The following is a 9,281-nucleotide window of genomic DNA, read 5'->3' as shown; positions in this document are numbered from 1 at the left end:
ATCAACAAGTGTTCATTTAGTCCCTCATATAGGCCAATCCCTGATAAGATGTGAGGTTGTTTTAGTCTGTTCCTGGGTTATAAATCTTAGCTAGAAGTTACGGAAGAGATTGATTAATTTCCACATTACAGATATATAAACTAGGTTCCAGATTTTTAAAGGCAGTTTCCAGTTTCTATACCAATTATTTTTATCCCAACAGGTTTTAAGTTTCTTAAAGATTGTGTATCTATTTTTTAAAAATACAACATTAAGCAATTTTAATGTTTCACAGTTTTGTTAATTGAAGATGCCAATTAGAGCTTCTAATTAGCATGAGGTTGTGTTACTACACTAAATTGATTTCGTTTCAGCAGAATTAGAAAACCTTGACATTTTGTTGAACCTATGATTAATAAGAAGACTAAATATAGTTTTTATTTTTCCCATTGTAGCCCCCACAATATGTGTTTCTGGGTGTGTGTGTGTGTGTGTGTGTGTGTGTGTGTTCCTGGGGATTCAAGAAGTATGGTTTGGGAAAACTTGATAAGATGGGAGAATAAGAATGCCAATGTCAAGACCAGAGCTCTTGGTCTTGTAGTCTACTCATATCTCTTCATACATTATTCATTCAACAACCATTCTTTGAGACAAGCTCTGTTATGGCTACTCTTATATATACTTTGAGACAAGCTCTGCTATAGCCACTCTTATCCTGTGAGCTGCAGAAGCTCCCAGAGAAGAAGAGAGCTGGGACATGTGGGCTTGTGAGAAGCAAACCATTCAAAGCTGTTGGACCAAGCATAATGAACAGACGTTTGGAGGAGGTAAGTGAGGTATCTTGTTTTAAAAGAATATACATAGCATCTTAAGGAGTTTGAACTTTATATGTAAGTAGTAAGAGGCCAAGGAGGGCTCCAAATGAGGAAAATGACATGGTCACTTCATGGTTTTTAGAAGTAGCAATCTGGAATTTGTATTAGCATGGAGGAAAAGATCAGAGCAAGGAGACCAAATCAGAGTCTGTCACAGTAATCTAAGCAAGAATGTATGTGGGCAAAAACAGCAGGAAGAGAGAAACAAAAGAGAATCAATATGAGAAATAGTCTAGAGAAGCAGGAAGGAGAAGTTAGAAATTGCTGTCAATGTCCCGTCAATCAATTTAGCAGTTATTCCCAGCCTCCTTTTTAAACTTACCATGTGCCTTCTCCCCTGAGACCCTCTCTAAGTTGATGTCAACTTATTGGACACAGTAGATACCCAACTCCAAATGAGCCAAATTTTCTTTCTTAGAAACTTTATAGTAAGTTAATGAAGCTTGATTATCTATTCACTGGAAAGTCTTGGAGATTAAGGTTGGCACCACAGAGATTGAAGGGCTAAAGGCCATGTTGGGTTGTGAACAAGTAGTCAAATGTAGTATCTTGGGTGAAGAATACAAAGGACTCATGGCGGGGGAAGGGGGGAAGCAATGAAGGACTATGTTATCTTAGAGATGGAGGAGGGAAGAGAAGGACGGGAGAAAAAAAGAGGGGGGCATAGACAGAGACCTGGATAGTGCATCATAGTGTCTAACTCGTAAGAAACAAAATCATCCTTCCTCAGAAACATGACTTACTTATCCCATACAAAAAAGGTGTTGAGCAGAATGTTATATTTCACTTTAGAGTGGTTCCAGGAGACAGAAGAAGAATCTGTCAAAAAAAAAAAAGACCTTAGGGAGCACTGGGACACTGCTACCATGAGACCAAATATGAAACAAAGAAGCTGTGGCACCTAAGTGCTTTAGAAATGTGGCAAATCAAAGTATGTGCCTGGTTTTAAAGAAAGCAAGCTTTCCACAGGAACAGCTGGGTAACCACAGCCATTATGTTTACATCGTCATTTAGCAGGAATAAATTGTAATGCCACATTTGAGGGGTTGGAGGTTTGTTTTCTAAAGAATGTTTGTGATGGAAGAGTGACAACAAGGCTCATTAAAGAAACAGAGAAATGCATATGCGCTAGCCATTGTTCCAGGTGGACACAGAGTCACAGAAATTAACAAGACATTACCCACAAGGAGAAGCTCACATTCCAGAGAATGTGACAGTATAATGCTAAGTGTTACAGCCAAATTTTGGAGAAGAAGCCTTAAGAATCAAAGTAGGGGTATTTGCATGAGCAAAGTGATATGGAGAAGTGTTTTCCAAAGAAGAGGCATTGGAGTCTTACAGGAGAAGCAGAAATTGATTGGACAACTAAGGTGGAAGCGTACGCGTACACATGATGGAGTTATAACACATTTCTTCTCAATGGTATCTCATACATCTAGGTACTGATCTAAAACAAAACCTAGGCCTCATGAAAGTATGCTCTTTTTTTTTTAATTAATGAGTTGATATTTCTCTCTCTGAATCCCAAACTTTTTTTTTATTTAAATTCAATTAGCCAACGTATAGTAGTACATCATTCTTTTGTTTTTTTTTTTATATAATGTTCAATGAGTCACTAGTTGAATGTAACACCCAGTGAACCAATCTTAACATATCTAGTATTATACTTTCATGTTTGTGAACTTTCATGTGTGAGCTTTGAATTCCAACATACCTGCCCATAAGTTGTAATTCTGACATTTCCTAGGTGTGTCATCTTGAGCAAACTGTTTTATAACCCTGTGCTTTAGTGTTCTAAAACTACCCACTTTCTTGGCTGGTTTTGAAAATTATACCATAAAAAGTACATAAAGAGCTTAATGCACTTCTGGTAATACCGAAAATACTTGAAAGAAGTTATTTAAGAACAAGCTTGTGTTTTATATCCCATTATTCCACGAAATCATCTAAAAAATGTAAATATGTTGATAAATGTGATTCATTCATTTACTACCTCTTTTTTTTAAATACTATAGGAAGTTAAGAAAAGAAAATGTTACCTATTATGTCCATTCAAACAAACCACCTACTCTTCATACCTCTTCAAAACTCCCTTCAAATTGTTAGCCTGTATACCTGCTATTATATTTTATTTCATTTTTTGTTATTTTATTTTGGTTTTTTGCCTGCAATTTTAAATGCCTGAAACTATACCATACGTCTAAGTATATGTTATGTGCCTCTTTGGTTAACATTATTTACAGACATTTTCTCTTTTGTTATGTTTTCCCTTTTAATTATTGCTCAAAATTCTTTAATACTGACATATCACAGTTTATTCAATTTGATCCCTATTGTTAGCTATTTAAATTATTTACAATCTTACACTATGAAAAATAATAATGTATTGTTTTTATTTATTCCATAAACATGTACTGAGCAACAACTAAGTACAAAATAGTATACTGTCATGTGGCTTTAGGAAGTTTATTCTGGCAGAAGTTCCACTTGCAAGAAGTGTTCAGTCCAGTAGGGTCCAGCTAGGTCAGCAGAAAGATAAACACATGCAATAAGAGGAATTCCAGGGGTGCCTGGGTGGCTCAGTGGGTTAAAGCCTTTGCCTTTGGTGCGGGTCCTGGTCTCCAGGTCCTGGGATCAAGCCCTGCCTCAGACTCTCTGCTCTGCTCAGCAGGGAGCCTGTTTCCCTTCCTCTCTCTCTCTCTCTGCCTGCCTCCCTACCTACTTGTGATCTGTCTGTCAAATAAATAAATAAATAAATAAATCTTTTTTAAAAAGAGGAATCCCATGGGTGCTATAAGAGATGCTAAGTTACTCTTCTAGAGCAAGGGATTCTATTTGGGATTCTAATTCAGGATTAGTTGAAGTAACACCCAGGGAGATTAAGTTGTAACAGTTAGGGCAGATCATGTGAGGTCATGAACTCGGAGTCAGAAACCCTGAACTACTTTCTAGGATTGATGGGTTACCATCCATTGAGGCATCATGGGATAATGGTTAGAAGAGAGCAGATCCAACAATAAAAGTTTGTTAAATAAATCATCGTATGTACAAATAATGGAGTACTGTGAAGCCATTATAATAAGTGATTGAAGAAGAACTAATGGCTTGAAAGTGATTTATAATGTTGTCCACATAGAAAGGTAAGGTTATAAAGCAATACATCCAGTATGATCCCAATTTTGTGTCAGAAACAAAATGTAAAAAAAAAAAAAAAAAGCTGGAAATTTTTGCTCAGATTTCTTTGTGGTTATTTCAGAGCATAGGGATTATGAATGATATTATTTTCTGCTTTGAGCTTTGCTTTCTTTTTTTTCATTTTTAAATTGAGCGCTTAATATATCCCTAATAATTCAGCATTTGGATTATTTCCAATTTCCATTAGTATAAGTAATGGTTTAATGAACATCCTTGTACATAAATATTTGTATGAGTCTCAGTCATGTAAGTGGAATTTGGGGACCAAGTGGTATGCTCACAGGATATATATTACTTTAGTATTTAAATTTTTAACTTAAAAATAAAGAAAGCATAGGCTCTAGAGTCAGTCTACATATGTTTTAAACTCCACCACTCTCTAGAATATGATCCAAAACAAGTTACGTTAGTTTTGTATGTCTTGCTCCACTCTTTTTATTTATTTTTATTTTTTAAATATATGAAAGTGTATGTTTTTATTGTGGTAAAATATACATAACATAAAATTTACCATTTTGAGCATTTTGAAGTGTAAAATTAGTGGCATTAAGTATATCTGTGTTGCTGGGCAACCATAAAGTATATGTTGTATATCCAATGATAAAATATGACTGAAAATCTTTATGCATTCAAAACTAATACTTATAATACAGTTGAGATATTTGGTTTGGGTTTTTTTTTTTAATATTTAAACTTTATTTTATTTTTTCAGTGTCCAAGATTCATTGTTTATGCACCACACCCAGTACTCCATGCAATACGTGCCCTCCTTAATAACCACCACAAGGCTCACCCAACCCCCCAACCTGCACCCCTCCAAAACCCTCAGTTTGTTTCTCAGACTCCACAGTCTCTCATGGTTCATCCCCCCCTGACTTTCCCCAACTACCTTCTCCCAATGTCCTCCGTTTTATTCCTTATGCTCCACAAGTAAGTGAAACCATATGATATTTGACTCTCTCTGCTTGACTTATTTCACTCAGCATAATCCCTTCCAGTCACATCCATGTTGATATAAAATTGGGTATTCATCCTTTCTGATGGAGGCATAATATTCCATTGTATATATGGACCATATCTTCTTTATCCATTCATCTGTTGAAGTGCATTTTGGTTCTTTCCTCAATTTGGCAACTGTGGCCATTGTTGCTATGAATGCTGGGGTATAGATGGCCCTTCTTTTCACTACATCTGTACCTCTGGGGTAAATACTCAGTAATTCCACTCTTTTTAAAATGAGGACATTAACTGTACTTTCCTCATGGGCTGCTCTGAAGATTGGATGCATGGACTCCTGTAAAGGCTTACAACGGAGCCCAGCCCATAGTGAGTGCTTGTTAATACATGTTAGAAACCACAAATTTTTTGTTGTTTTGGATTTTTTTAATTTTTTAATTTTTATTTTTTTATTATGTTATGTTAGTCACCATACAGTACCTCATTAGTTTTTGATGTAGTGACCCAAGATTCATCGTTTGTGTATAACATGCAATTTTTATTGTTGATAACACAATAAACATTTTCTTATTTTGTTTTCCCTGCATTGTTGTCATTTAAATGTGTTCTGCTATGACAGTATCTTACTTAATTAATCATCCTTTAATTAATCCATCCCCCAGTTCATCTTTTGCTCTCACAGTTTCTTCCTATTGCCCCTTTAGAAAACACTATTTAAGGATAAAACTCAGGTCATGGGATATGAACTTTTTCTTTCTTTTTTTTTTTTCTGCTTTTGATATGAAAGCTTACTTGTAAATATTCTATAAACTACCCAACCACGAGTCACAATATATTTTGGCATGAAAGTCAGTTAGAATGTAGTTCTACAGTGTCAAAATCAATTTTGAAAGAACAGTGGGATCCCTCAAGGATTTCAAGCTTCCCTTTTCAAGGAAATATTACAGCTGGAGCAAGCATTTGTTCCCAACTTTTCCCTCTAGAGCCTCACAGAGATATCAGATGAAAGCACAGGAAACAGGTCTTTTTTACAAAGTGGAAGGTGCTCCCGTCAGAAGCAATTACTTATCACCTAAGAAAGCATCCCTTGATTTTTTTTTTTTTTTTTTTTTGGTTTTTGTAGAACATAATCCTATCACCTAAAATAATCTGTTAAAGCCTTGCCTGTAGAATAAGACTCCTTTAGAATTTGGAAGCATTCTGTGTGGTAGCAGAAAAATGAGTCCTTCCCCGAATTCTTTGCATTTTCCCCCTACATATCTGTAACTGATTAAGAATAGGAATGACTCACAGCAAGGAACTGAGGACTGGAAATCAGGATAGCTGGATTTTAGAGTCCTCCCACTAATCACCTGGATGACCTTGCATTAATAGTTACAATGTAACTTCTCTGCACTTCAACTTTCTATCTGTAGAAATGAGGGATAGAATCAGCTGATGTCCAAAGTTCGGTTTGGTCCAAACATTCCAACGCACTTTTCCTTTTTTGTTGTTTCTTTTTAGACTTGGCTCAGAGTTAGGAATGCAGAAAGCAGTCATTAAATATTACAACAGAATTCCCCTTAACACTTAGAGAGGTTGAAATGCATGTGCTAACATTTTCTTCCTTAACACCAACCCATATTTATAAGGTACCTACCCAGTGTGGGTACTGTTACATGGTGAAGACATGTTAGGAGCAAAATAGAAACAGTCTCTGTCCTTTGAGGTTTATAGTAGATCAGATAATGACACAAGGGATGATAATTAAGTTTGATGGGTACTGTAACTTCAGGGCTTGTCAGCTTTGAGAGGCTGTAATTTTAAAGCTGGACCAATAGTAGAGGAGATACTGATGTATCAGTTCCCTTAGACAATCCTCCCTGGCCATTCCCAATACCCTTAGTTCAGGCTAAGGGTGTGTGTTCCTCCTTGGGGCTCCCATGGCACCCTATGCTTCCTGCTATCTTATCCACTAAAACATTGTGTTGAAAATATATGCACATATGTGTCTGTCCCATCAGACTGCACCAACCTCAAGAAGAAAGGCCATTTCAATTTCATTTTGTGCCTCCATCTACAACCCCTACCTTAGCACACAACGCATATCTTGATATCTAGCTGTGGCACAGAAAATGTTTGTTGAATAGACATAAGACCTAATCTTATTATAATTTCAGAAGAGCAGTGACAGATGGTGAACTCAGGATATAATCAGAGTTCAGTCAGCCCAAGAGTCAATGTCCACCTTCAGCCAACCAGGTACTGTCCTACTTAGAGAATATCCAAATACAGGCAATTCTTTGGTTACATACATTCTCATGTAGTGTTTTCTTCTATGGCCCATGTATTTTAATCTCCTCCCTTAAAAAGTCCCTATTGGAGCATGAAAGCTTAAAGAGATGATGTTGGCCAAGCCCCTTGATCTCCGCAAGAATGTGAACACATATACACACAGAATAACCTGGCATTCCTTTAGCTTTTTCTTTTAAATATTGAGATCTTGTCAACATCTGATCAACAAGTGGCCCCACTCATTTCAGGATACATGTTTCTAACAAACTCTGAAGAAGGACAAGATGAACAAACGTACTCTGACACAACTCCAAGGTATTGGGATCTCTTTGCTGGTGTCCAAAGCAAACAAGCAGTGTTCCAACCAAGTTCTGCGGTTCTGCCACCAGGCAATCTTCTTCCAACCTGATGCGTTCTGCGTTTCCAGCTAGCTTCATGTCTGGGAATCTTCAGGTCTGTTTCCATCTCACACCTCTGCTTCTTCCATCACCTGGCCCTGTTCTATCTTTCCTCCTTTTACTTCTTCAGTTCTTCCTTGTTCTTGCTAAGCTGGTCTCTTTGTTCTCTCTGAAAACCCGGCTTTCTTCCACCGCCTTGCCTTTGCACAAAATGAACTCTGGCACCAATACTCCCCCACTTCCCAAGCCATCTGCACGTATTTAAATCTTTCCCATTTTCAAGGTCCAAGTCACATAGCAAATGCTCCAAAATGTCTTTTCTGAATGCTTCAGCTTAATTTAGTTTCTCCCTCCTCTGAGCTTTATATGGAACCCTCTATTTATACATATTCTTCTTATAACTTACTGCCTGGTGTTCTGGGAGTTCACGGACTGGCCTTATCTTCCCTGCTAGCTGCAAGTTCCCCAAAGGATGATTCATTGCTATATTCCCAGCACCCAGTACATAGAAGATGCTCAGCAGACTGGAGACTGTGGCATAGATGGGTAGCCCTCCCCTTGGATTTCTCATCACAATAATAGATGAATCTGACATTTGCAAGGAATGAAGGGGAACAGACAGGCCTGGTTGCCATAGAACTGCCCCAGATTACATCCTTGGCTCTCTACGGTCTGCCCCAAGATAGGCTGATTCTTGGGTGGAAAATACTCAATTCCAAGGAAACAGTGTAAACAAAGGCCTAGAGAGGTGACCAAGCATTGACTGTTCTGTAAACTGTAGAGTGACTTCAATTTAGAGCCTACAATGAGAGAAGATATATAACTAGAAATGTAGAGAAATCTTCATGGTAGAGACACTCGCCCACCCTGTGAGGGGACTGGAACTTTATCATGCAACCACATGAGGAAAGTTACCAAAGGACAATATGCATGTGAGTTCCTGAAAGTTGACCCTGGATGTAGCATAAATAAAAGACTAGAAAGGGCAGGGTGACCAGCTAAGAGATGTTCATTGTGATTCATTGATTATACAATTCTTTTTGATTTACCCTGGGGTAAAAGAAGGGGAAATGGCAAATTTGTACAGTGTACAAACACCTTTTTCACAATTAAAAAAAAAAATCTGCAAAAAATCAAATGAGCTACGTGTTCACCGAAGCCTTCAAACACCAAGGCAACACGCAAATGTAAGCTACTCATCCCCTCAGGCTAAGGGAAGAATACAGCTTCCAAAGAAGTACTGTTTCAAGACACATCATATTTATTCATTTTATTCACACAGTGACTTACACCTATTTTTTATGTGAAACATCCATTGTTCTCCAGAACATGAGGAGGAGAAGTGTGCTCGAGAAGCTTGCTGAGTGGAGAGAGTGGAGAAAAGTTACAGATCGTTAAATTCAAAAAAGAGTATTTTAAAATATTTTATTTTATTTTATTTGACAGAGAGAGAGAGATCACAAGTAGGCAGAGAGGCAGGCAGAGAGAGAGGGAAAAACTGGCTCCTCGCCAAGCAGAGAGCCCGATGCAGAGCTTGATCCCAGGACCCCAAGATCATGACCTAAGCCGAAGGCAGAGGCCTAACCCACTAAGCCACACAGGT

This window comes from Mustela putorius, unplaced genomic scaffold, assembly GCF_011764305.1.
Source record: "Mustela putorius furo isolate JIRA1106 unplaced genomic scaffold, ASM1176430v1.1 tig00000228_pilon_pilon_pilon, whole genome shotgun sequence".
Taxonomy (NCBI): Eukaryota; Metazoa; Chordata; class Mammalia; order Carnivora; family Mustelidae; genus Mustela; species Mustela putorius.
Note: the sequence above shows the minus strand (reverse complement) of the source record.